This window comes from Aquila chrysaetos, chromosome 26, assembly GCF_900496995.4.
Source record: "Aquila chrysaetos chrysaetos chromosome 26, bAquChr1.4, whole genome shotgun sequence".
NCBI lineage: Eukaryota > Metazoa > Chordata > Aves > Accipitriformes > Accipitridae > Aquila > Aquila chrysaetos.
In genome coordinates, this window is record NC_044029.1 from 6172953 (window position 1) to 6185458 (window position 12506).

Consider the following 12506-nt stretch of genomic DNA (forward strand, 5'->3'; position numbering starts at 1 on the left):
AGCTTTCTAATATTGAATACAGATCCCTCACAAGACAGCTGTCTTGGATTTATTTTTTTTTTTTTTATTAACAAGGAGGGAAAAAAAAAAACCTTCTAAAACCAGCCTCAGCAACACGTTGCCTAGTGGAAAATCCATTTTAATTCACTAATTATTCTGATCTGGAGCTGCAGTGAATAAAACACTGTCCAATCCTTTCAATTCAGGAAGATTAGCGCATGCAGCCCTTCGTCTAGATCCAGCCAGCTCAGCCCCCCTTGAGCCAGTCTTCCTCATGAAGGTATTCAAAAAGCAAGTGGACGGGGTACTTCAGGACATGGTTTAGTGGGCATGGTTGATGGTTGGACTCGATGATCTCGAAGGTCTTTTCCAACCTAAATGATTTTATGATTCGATGATTCTATGATTGACACATAGAGAAGAGCCTCTGTGTACAGACCTGGTCCTCCATCCTGCCAGAGATCTTTCTGCCCCTGTGCCCTTGTGAGGCACCACGTCTTTAGGATAAGACTAGAGGAGAAGAGGGAAGAAGGAAGATGAAGGTATGTCTTCTCCCTTTTGACCTTGCCTTGCAAAGAAAACCCATGCAAAAGGCATCCCAGCTCCTCTCTGGGAATGTCAATATAAGCAGACTGCAGGTACATCTGCCAGGTCAATAGTCCTTGCAACCACGGCTCCGTTTAAAGTCTGCGTCCCAGGAGAAAGTCTGGGGGCAATAGGCCACAGGTGTAATGCTGGGGACAAAGGGTCTCCAGTGGGGTCAGCCTGGCCCACCCCACAGGTGTTGTCACCCTTGCCCTTCCACTGGAGGCAGCCGGCCCCAGGAAATAAAACAGGAGAAGCCCAGGAGAAGAATGCAGATGCATTTCTCTCCATTATGGGTGTTATTTGATAGTCAGAGACCCAAACTGGCATTTTTCATGTAATACCATGTGGTTGCTCTATAGGTCTTCCAACTTCAGTGTGTATTTTGCGTTGACTACTCCCAACTATACGTACATTTACCGTTCCAGCTCATTTGGAAGTGTTTTGTATAGGCTGCTCTGTTACTTCTGTAGATCTCAGTATGCTAAACAAATAGCTGCGATGCTGCTGTGGGCCCCTTTTTAGTATCTGCCTGTCTGTTTCCATACACATGTTAAATATGTTCACTGTGCTGCCTTCACTTCAGGAAGGGCTCTAAATCAGGCAATACTGGCTTGAGTAACTTGATTCCTCAAAAGTCCTGCACTTTCACTTATTTCTAATAGATTTCACTCAATTCTTCCTGAATATCCTGGTAAAAGGTGGAGCTAGAGAAGTTTCCCAGTCTTCAGTTTTATATTCCAGTTTTTGTTTTCATTTCATCTTACTTTCTGGCATTTCTATGACAAATAAATTCTACTGTTCCCATTAATATTTTATAAAGCAACAAACAGCTGTAAAACAAATCAAACCCAAGTTTAGTGAGTCTATAAATGGTAAATAGGCAATATATGTAAAAGTTGGCCTAATAGTGATATTTCCATCTTTTTCTAAAGTTCTTTATAACCAACATTATCACTGAATACCTCTTAAGGGAACTGTGTGATAACATAATGATCCTCAGAGACTTGTGGCTGTGACGATGTGCCAGAACATGGAGTACGTTTACAATGAAAGCATCATTCTGGCTCGGTACAAGTAACTATGAAAGCTTTGTAAGGATGCTTTGCCTGGGATGTAATGGACTACAAATAATTGCCCGTAGTGTGCTTTAGCTTTGTCCAGGTTCTGTGAAAACACTCTCTTCCTTTAACTGAGCTGATTTTTTTTCTCATTATCATAGATTTTTTTCTCACCACTACCTAACTGATTGAAAGAAAACATACACTCTCAGATGGAAAAACACAGTGGCTGTGATTAGGACTAAAAAGCAATCTACAGCTCACTCTAGTCACCAATAGATGACATTCATAATAAGGTTTACCACTGTGTCTAAGTACTTTTCTATTAAGCCATTACTTTATTGTCTATGTTTAAAAGTATATAGTTATATAATGGAAAATCCTTCAAAACCAAAGTTCAAATGTACAAAGTTGCCTTTATTGCGGCAATTAAGTAAGTTTTATTACTCATACCAAATGCGTGGTGTGTGAGAGCTAAAGAAGAGCTGGTAATAATAAAAACGTACAGGGGACTGTTGGTAAGTGTTATAATAGCCAAATAAAGGAGCAAGCACCTAAACACACATACACACACACACACCAGCACACATGGGGCTACTTAGGTACTTTAACACAAAGGACAATTTTGCAATTCAAAGGCTAAAGTTTATGTATCTGCGAGCAACTATTTGAAAGCTGTGTGTCACGGCTGTAAAACGTAACAGCTGCTTGCAGTTCGCACCTTTGCGAAGCCAGAGGACGGCGGTGCGCGCACCCGTTTACACACGGTTTTACAGTCCCGCGTGCGGAGGCGCAGCACAGGCCAAGGTGGAATTGGAGGTTCTAGCGGGCATCGTAGTCGCAACCGCAGATTCATGATGCAGAAGCCACAGCTTTTACAGCTCGTTGCTATTAATAGCCTGGGTTATGTTGTTCTTGACCTTTCTCTGGGAGGGGGTGTTCGGGACACAGTGAGCTTTTTGTCTTACCCCCTCAGATGCTTTCACCGGGCAGACCGGGACTTCCTCGCGTCGGTGGATCGGGAGTCCCGCCACCTCCCGGCTTCCAGGTGGGGAACCACAATGAATGTTGTGTCTTCCAGCCTTCCTATCAGCCCACAGAAGGCTACAACAGCAGCATCTCAAAGCACGTGCTTCCTTACAAAGGGGGTAGTCATGGACGAAAGGGGTCTTTTGAGGCACCACCCGAGGGGAGGAACCTGCACAGTGTCCCAGCAGGAAGCTAGATTCGAGACATCACTTACCCTGCTCCTCGCCTCCCGTCAAGGCACTGAAAGACACGTTCAAGCCAGCTACAACAGGATATCCCCATTATTGTCTGGAACCTTCCCCTCACAAGGACTGACCCAACCTCACTCTGATTAGCCTGAGAGATCTGGTGTCACATGTGTACATGAAAAGCATCTAGGCACTTATTAAATATGCATTCCCCTTCCTACTAACATCGTTCCATCAATATTTTAATGCCATGTTGCCTTTTAGATTGTGTTCCTACTGTAATACGAGGTCCCTGCTGGGGCAGACGGACACCACGGAAATGGATGTGTTTATGGAGGACAGTTGTTTCGGTATGAAGAGTTGTCATCGGTGGTGATTTTCTGCTGCAAGCACTTGCAGTTATTTCATCAGGAAATACCGTCTCTATTCCCTGCTACCAACAAGGCCAATGGAGAAGCATGAAGGTGTGCAAAGTAGGGCTGAATGTATTCAAGCAGCGAAAAATATTTATTGCCAAAGAAGAGAGCTAACTTGTGATCAAGCTCATTAGATTAAACTTAACCCAGTGTAAATGTGCTGACTTTATTGGCATATATAAGGAGTAAATTTGATCATTGACTGTTTCTGGAGTGAAATTCATGTCTATATGAAGTTTGTCTGTGGGTTTTATTTCCTGGGTTTTTTTACAGTCTCTTTCTCATTTTGTTTTGTGTTTTTCCTCTCCTCTGGTTATAGACTAATCATCGCCAAGTCTCAGTCATTTGCTTGAAAAACAATAGCTGGCAGTCATTGTGCTAAACAGCCCATTTTGTTATCCTTGCCACAATCTGCGGTGTTCTCAGTTATTGCACTTGATAGGCGTCGTTAAGGTTTCCATGTTGTTAGTCACTTTCCTGATCTTTCGTGTTTCTTCTGCTCAGGAAGCAGCTTTTCCTGGAAACTTTCAAAGAGAAAAAGAACTAATTACAGCCAGCACCTTGGGGTAATGGCATCTAAGATCCAAATCCCACACTTTTATTTTTTTTTAAGCTGATAACTCCAATTATAAATGTGAAAGGTCAGATTATGCCACTTGTGTTCACACTAAGTCATTCCACAGAAGACTACAGAACCAGTTATGAGAGAAACTTTGTTCAGCGTTAGTAATTTTTAGATAGCGCAGTCTAAGAGTTTGTAGCACACTGTATTATCATGAGCTGGGATGTATTAATAGGACATTAGACTGGCATAGACCTGCCCATCTCAAATACTGTGAGGTTACTCTATGCCACCCGCAAAAAATCAGTGAAGGTGCTGTGTCTCTCAGAAGGCTCTCAGACAATTTTAAAGCTTTGTTTGAGGGATGGATGTGTAGCACCACACGGGGAAGGAGACGTTCCCATTTGCGGGGTGAAGGCTCTGTCTTTCCTGTTGCTGCCAAGAAGGTCTCTGGCATCTCTTGTGCAAAGCAAGCGAAAGCAGTATAAGAGGGTGCAGGAGGCTGATGTGGGTGCAATGGCACCCATGTTCGTGTGGAGCCAACCAGGGTCCGAGCATGTGCTGGGATCCACCTGCCCATTGCTTCATCCTGGTGTCTAGATTCCAATGCCGAAACCGGAGATTTGCTGAATCAGTTCAAATCTAAACTACTTAGAGCACATGAACCAGGCTGCCCTTCCTTTGGTGGGAAAGCACTAACTACAAGGAGAGTCGGTTCCCCAGGAAAAAAGTTAGGGGTCACAGGAAAGAAGATTCAGGCTCATATCACTTCGGCAAACACTCTCTCTTCAAAAAGCGCTACAGGTTTTTAGTACCAAAACAGGAAAAGCAGATCTTGGATTAGTTTATACTGTTTCAACTCCAAGCTTTGCACACAGTAAACTGGACCTAGTGTAGCAAACTCTAAGGGTTCAAACTAAAGTTAATTTGCAATCCTAACATGAGCAATCTCTTCCCCGGCAGCAAAGGATCAAGACTTCAGTTAGGGTCTTTTTGATGATTCAGGCAGAATATTGCAATTTGAAAAGAGAAATTCCAGACAGCTGAGGTTACTTCTTACCTCATTTTTTTTTTTTATATGAATTTACAGGTCTCAAGAGTGTCTTACAGAAATGGCAAGTATACGGACAAAACTTTCATCTTTGCTACAAAGCTGAGAAAATAGCCCATTTTTAGTTAGTAATGCAATAATGAGATATAAGTGTTTTCATTTCTATTGCCATTTATATCCCAAACAGCAGTGGGATGCCAAGCACTGCATTAGCATGCACCATAAAACAAGTATACATTTCCTATCCTCCTCTACCATTAATACTCAAAAAACCTTTTCATGTTGCTGTAATCTTTTTGTGCCCAGTTTTCTTAGGAGGTGACATTTGAGGAAGAATGAGGGAAAATCCATGCCATAATTTTTGAATTGGGCAAGACTGTCAAAGAGAAAAAAAACCACAAAAACTCTTCAGGGTGAGAGAGTAACACCATATCTTTCTCCTTTCAGGCACAGATTCCTCCAAAAATGACATAGCTGTGAAACTAACAGCTCAGCACAGAAACAGTTCCTGGACACCTCCTGCGTATGCATATATATAGTACACACGCAGTTAGGGACATACTTATGGGGAGTGATACATAAGCAGCAGAGTCACCGTCAGCTGAACTAGTAATTTCAAAGAAGGTGAAATACTTCTCCAGAAGAGAATATTTTAAAGGGAACGTGCAGCCTTTCTGTTGGCCTTTTTACTGGAAGAAGCCCATCTGGGAGGCTCAACAGAACAGGGATACGGTTTGTATTTCACCAAGAAGAGAGGGGTGAGTGGTGTGGCTGTGGAAAAATCGTAATCTTACAAGGCTGGGAAATATTCCCTCAGTTCCTCACTGGTTAAGCCTCTTTCTGATATAAGTGTAAATCATCATCTTTTTGTTGGGGGGGTGGGAGAAGGGAGAACTTGCACTCAGATTTCTCCTTGAGAATCTGCCAGTGCATTTGCTGTTAGGAAATGACTAAAATAAGCCTCTGCACATATGTCCTTAAAAACACTTTGACTGCATTCCCCTGTAATTATTAAGCTTCTTCAGAGTCTGTAAGCCAGTGAGAAAGGGATTAGAGGGGTTACTTTGTGCCTCTGTGCCCATAAAAATCCCTTGGCTACTGCAGCACACTGCTCAGAGCGTCCTGAAAGCTTTCATATAATCCCTGCCTCCCAGCCACCGCCACCACTGCATTCCCTTTATTTAGACACATTCAAATTTCATGCTGTAATCCAAAAGCACTCCAACACGGAAACAAGATCCACATTATAAATCACATTTAAAAACTAACCTGCCAGTTAGAGCGGAGCAGCAAGGCAACTGTATGATAAAGCTACCCTCAATTTTATGCAGGAAGGAAAACCAGGAGATGTAAATTGGCAGTTAGCATCTGCTGACATTTCCTATTCTCCTGGTAGTTCAGGCTATGGATCATATTCTATACCTGGCTTGTAGGAGAGGTCACAATACGACACTGATCCTGGGCTGGAGTTGCATGTGAGTATAAATACAGGATAGCAATAGTAAAAGAGAGATCTGCTCCCTGTCACCGTTCCGGGGATTTTCCCATCAGAAGAGAACGTGCAATGCTCCGTGGTGTTGCACTGAAGATAAGTCATGTATCGTAGGCAGCAGCAACACAGGACTGCAAGCTACCATCTTCTGGGTCAGAGCCTGGTTCTAGTGCCAGCATGCTATTATAAAACCCCTTTCGCTAACTCATCTTTAAGAACCCTAATTTTTTTACAGGCAACATTTCCCCACAATAAATTCAAGGCGGAATTCTGGGCTGTGGAAAGGTTTGAATGAAGCAGTGCTGTTAAACCCAACAACAGCTGTAAACATCCAAAGTGAACAGCTTCCAGATCATGATGTTAAAGCAGAGAAACAACTGTCGAATGTGCGTTAAAACAACATCTGCAAGACAGAATCGAAAAATCTCTTTCGTGGAGCCAAGCAGTAACAAATACTTCCTGGGTAAACAGGAACCTGGCACCGCTTGGCAGAAATCAACTCCGAAGGCAAAAGCGGGGCTGGAGCCGCTCGAGAGGAAGCTGCTCGTCATGCTCTCCGGTCCGGGAGCGGAGGGAAACCCGACGGCTCTTGGGATCGCGGCGGGAGCAGCGAGGAAGAGTGGTCACGGTCAGGGCAGCCTGGTAACCCAGCTTCAGCGCTTGGCTCGCTCCCTCCCTGCCCCCTCACGTTTGCGTGTGTCCCTTGGCACATCATATCAGCGTATCTTGGTCACCATCTGTGAAGTGGAGATAATAACACCTCTTGTCTGCCTGGCTATTTAGGTTGTAAATGCCTTCCAACAAAGACCGTCTCTTACATTGTTTACCAACAGTATGTAGTACATGGGCTCAGTCTTGTATACAGATCCTGGTCACTAGTAATCAGTCTTTTAATAGTGGTGATAAACATAGTAATTATCCAATATGAATCTAACAACAGCAGTCAAGCTGCTTTGGTTTTGTTTTTATCGGAATCGTTATCCTAAGTACACGAGGCCACAGGAGTCAGAAACACAGAGCGGTTTTGCCTGTTGCGGAGGGGCTGCTGGTGTTCTCTGCCTGCACACAGGATGCACCTGAAAACACGGTACAGATACATAAGCGTGCAACGAATACAGGAGTGTTCAGACGCTGACCGCGTCTGACTATTTAAAGCTATCATCTTCTATGTACTGTCTCTTTGCAGGGTGACCTTCATATGAAGGTCCGCAAAATGGGATATCTGAAATATTATTTTATGACAATGTCACAGGACAAATAAGCAAAGAACATGCATTACAAACAGAACAGACCGTATCTTTTCCAGATTAATTCACTCACCTCTTTCACTTTAACAATAGTAAATGACCAGGAATACCAATTCTTCCTTATTCCAATACAGGATTTGATAGATCCATGGTGCAGAGCAGAAGTTAAAACAGTAGTTAAGAACTGCAGCCTGATACTAAAGCCCTCTGGGGTTTGAATAAACTCAGCTGGCACTGCTTGGCTAATTTTAAAAATTGCTACAATTAATTTTTTTAAATAAATGAGCTCCCAAAGTGACATATTTCAAACATAAAATCTTAATATTCCTTTCTAGTGAAGTGTGTGCCATTGTTCATGGGGAAAGAGAAGAAAGCTCTGAGCTAATTTTTAAACCCAGGGGAATATCAACAGCCAGCCAGCTGCTAAGGGTTTTTGCTTGATCCCTTGCAAATTCTCTTCAGCTATTCATGGCCAAAATGTGCCATGTGCCAATCTGAAATCATGTTGGAGGAACTGGTGGAAAGGGTCTCCTTTTCATACTCTCGGCAGGCTTATGTCAGAAGGCTGTGAGGGATAACCATTGCTATTTATAGGTAATCCCCCTTTTGAAAGGTCACCCTTCATTGTGTGTTCATTTCGACCCATGTCTATCCAAAAATCATTCTCCTGCAGCTCATCCCTAATGAGTACCTTTTAAGCAGATAAAAATAAAATAAATCATGCAATAAAGCGGAAGATAGCGTCTGTTTTACAGCTGACAGCCCAAGGAATGCATAGCACTCACATTATCTCCTGTGGTTTTAATTACAACATAAGCAGTTTTATGTTGTTGGGGGTTTTTCTAACAACTTCACTATCTTCATCCAGGAGCAGGCACTTACTTTACATGTTGAACATTCTTGATAATAGGGCATTTGGGCACTGAATCACTTCCCTTGTCATGAGCTACTCATGTGCAAGCACAGAGCCACTTATCAGCCCAACAAACTGTAGCTTGCAGCAAGCCGGAGAGCAGAACGGCGCCTGCTCTGCATTTCTCAGCACTTCTGATTCTGAAAAAAAGAACAAACCAGCTCCCATATTATGAAACTAAGCTTTTGCTCTTTCCATGTATTTGAGTGGTCATCCTGAGCTGAAAGCTGACTGCCTTTCCCACTTTCTGCTGGGCTGCGAGTTGGGGGAAGCAAGTAAAGCGATGACAGCACTGAGCGCTAAAATAACAGAAGCGTTGAATAGAATAAAGAGAAAAGTGTATTTTTATGGAAAGTGGTGCACAGCAGTACACCAGCACAGTGATACTTTCTCTATTTCGACACCATCAAAGTTCAATTAATGGAACCGAGAGGATCGTCACTGCGGCAAGAGGTCGATGCAGAGAAGAAGAAATATGGGAGGGGAGGGGAGATAAAACAGGGTGAGGCTTTGTGAAAGAAGGAGGCCAGCGTCACCTGAAAAGAAATGGGCAGGGGATTTAAGAAGATATGACTTAAAAGCACACAGATAATGTATAATGTTTCTTTCAAAAAACCCTCTCTCATGCTGCTATCCTTCTTAAAAGAAAGAGGTAAAGGTAATGAGTGAAGCCTTCTCATCACACTTCTAAGAGTGGGAAGACAGGGATGTGGGTTGGCTTTCCTCAGGATCGACAGTGCTGCCTTTTGCTGAGCTTAATCATCATGTCAAGCAAAATGGAGCACGCTACTGCAGGGAAGGCAAAATAGCTTCAGGTTATGCAGGGCTGCGCCAGAAGTTGTTCTCAGTGCCATTATTGTGTCTTTTCTCCTGATTAAATTTTGAGTATAGATGGCAGGGTTTGTTCCACGGAAAATAATGGCTAGACTGCAGAGGTGGACAAGGGAATTGGTGATCTCACCAGGGCCACCACAATGAAGCTAATTCTGTAACATGTACTGCAGCTTCTTTGTTCTTGCTGTTCATTAAATAGGGCCTGGCTTAGAGGCAGTCTTTACGTTTTCAAACTGTTTAAACAATTAAATCATTAATCAAAGCAACAACTGCGTTAAAGAAAACAGAAAGCACTGAAGTTGTTCCTCAAAAGAAATTGAAAGGATTACAGAGATCATGTTTGAACAGGAAAAACAGGACTATAGTTCTTGGACTATTCATGTAAATGACTCATCTGCAGGGGAAAAAAACCCAGCCTGTAAATGACTGATTACTGAATGATTGTTTTTGCCAGCTTCCACTAGGTAAACTGGTATTTCCAAAATTTCTTTATGGATCCCCACACCCAAATCCCATCTTATTTCAGTAGGTACGTGGGTTTAACTCAGACACGTTTATGGATTAACGTGCTTTTCTAGATACAGTGTGGTTGGAATTCAAGTTTAGATAGGGTTCACCTCACCTAACTGCAGCCCTGTAAAATTCAAGCATCTAGTCTGAGATTGTCATCTAGGTTACTTGAACAGACAGTGCAGAGAAAATTAGTCCTCTAGAGGGTTCATCTATTCTACACACTTAAATTTTGATTATATGAATCATCCTTTGGAAATGCCTGTACCTCTCAACTAACTACAGAGGGAACATATAGTGCCCTTTGAGAAGACGCTTGTCTCTTAGAGGGCTGAAGTCTCATCTCCTGCAGCCACTAGTAAACCGATACACTCACATCAGGGTTGCCTGCATTTTGGATCCAAGAAGAGCGGGGAGAAGGATGCTGTATGCCCAGTGTCTCCCATGCCTGAACTGACAAGTAGGGTTGAGAAGGGAGGAGACGACTGCTCCCACCTGCAAACTGCCTGCAGGAGTCAGAGGTCAGCAAGAAGGAGAGGTGCTCTGCTGTACACGCACCTTATCTTACCTCTTACCTCCCTGCAGGTGGGAGGAAGGAGGGAACAACCTAGAAATCTCTGAACAAAGCATCAACCTAGTTTTCATTTTTTCTGAATTAGGCTTGATTTTAGACAGCTCATTATTGTGACAACCATTCCTCAATGTTAAGGGAAGAGAATAGTTGGAGACTGTGTCACAAAATGTGTTATCACCCAATAAGAGCACATGTGACGAGCAACAGGGCCTTGCCCTTCCAGGCGCTGGTATAAAGCTTGTGGAGAAGTTTGCAAGACAATTTAAATAGACAAATAAAGTCATTAACTGGCACCCAATCAAGTTAATGTAGACATAGTGAAGCTTCTCCTCTCATTAAGATCGCCGTCTGTCTTTCATTCTGGAAGGGTTTTTTTCAAAGTGGGTGCCAGGCATGACTTCAGGAATTATGTCTTCATCTTTCCTTTCCCTATTAGGAGCTCCTTGCAGACAAGGGAACCTTCCTGGGAATAACCCTCAACTAGTCCCCCAAGATAAGATTGTGTGACTAGTCAGAAACCTACCCTATATGGTTTTGCCTACATTTAATGGGTCAGTAGATGTCTTCTTCCATTGGAGTAGTGGAATAACATTATACAGGTGACGTCTCATACTCCCGGGTGGTTCTTAGTATATACTCAGCTATTTTTGTATCCTCTGTCACTCAGCCTTTAATACCAGTGGGGTAGGAGACACTTTCTTTTAATATTGTTTCCAATTTGTTATCAGCAACCTCACTTAGAATGAGGTTGGATGATTGTAGGATTTTTGTTTGTCTTCATTTGATGGAATAAAACTGTCTCAGAGACCTGCAGATGGTGTTTGACTTTGAGCTGTTAAAGCGCCTAACAGGGAGTCCTTCTCATCAAGAATACAGTTTTGGTTTCCTGGTGTGGTACAGCAAAGCCTGCTTTCAGTTCAAAATGAAGCATGTTTTCTCCCTTACCCTATCAAATGGAGAGGAGTATTTAACTGAGAATAGCATAGTTTCTGGGTGACATAAATATTTCAAATGGTCCAAAGATTTCCATACGATTGTACTCCTCAGCAGGCAGACAAAGCATCTGTCACTCTTCCATTACTGTCAGTTTAAGCTAAAATCACCAATGCATTGTAGGCTTTGGCATAAGTAACACCCAAATATGCTGATGGTCACCTAATTGAGAAGGAACCTGTAAAAAGTCTCTGCTGGTTTTGTTAGTATTTTGCAGAAGATTGATGGATTTTTTTATTCTATAAGTATTTTAGGCCCCTAGATTCACTTGTTTTGAGATTTTGTGCAGCCCTCTGGCTGTGCCCCCTTTCCCATGTCCAGTGAATCAGTTACAGTCTCAAACTTGGAGTTTAGTTTCTTAATATATTCTTCAGAGCTAAGCTGTGATTTGGTCTTTCCTGTTGAACAAAACATCAGCACTTCCCCAAGTCTTTGGCCTTTTCAGCCCCTGCCCCTATGTGGGCACCTTACATATCTGCTGTCAACACATGGGAGGATACACAGACACGATTTTAAGCTCATTAAATTTGCCATATGTGCTATACTTATGCCACGATACAAGGTTTCCTTTGCCTATCAGTGTTACCAATGGGCAGATAACTGCTATTGGAAGCCTATTCTTACCAAAATTGCAAATCATTCTCATTCTATCATGAGAAAGATTTCTGTTTAAGGAAAGGATTACACTGCTTTAAACCCCAGACCATTTTAATTTCATGCAAGGAGCTTTAATCATTCACTCTGCTGTCCAGTGCTGAAAACAAGCAAACAAAAAAAGCTGTACCTCACCTCTCTGTAATCCCAACATTTCTTTTGATCTTTTAACAGGAAGGGAGGGGTTAATAGAACTTTAACAAAAACAAACAAACTAAAAAAAAAAAACCAACCAAACAAACAAAAAAAAACCAAACCCAAACTTTCTAAGGTCTATCTGATCTGTAGCTCATACATGAAGGAGATTTATTTCATCGCACTTAATCTTCATCCGTACTTCACAGCATGCCCTACAACGGAAATGCATACCTTTGGTTGATTTCATATTATGTCTCAG

The 12506-nt window shown here is 42.5% G+C and overlaps 1 long non-coding RNA gene across 1 annotated transcript; it reads right to left on the minus strand.

Moving 5' to 3' along the window:
• Positions 1-3347: 3347 nt before the first annotated feature.
• Positions 3348-7781, minus strand: LOC115336338. The gene is made up of 2 exons (XR_003921720.1): positions 7705-7781; positions 3348-3796 (listed from the first exon to the last, which is right to left on the minus strand). It is a non-coding gene; the product is annotated as an uncharacterized LOC115336338 (long non-coding RNA).
• Positions 7782-12506: the final 4725 nt, after the last annotated feature.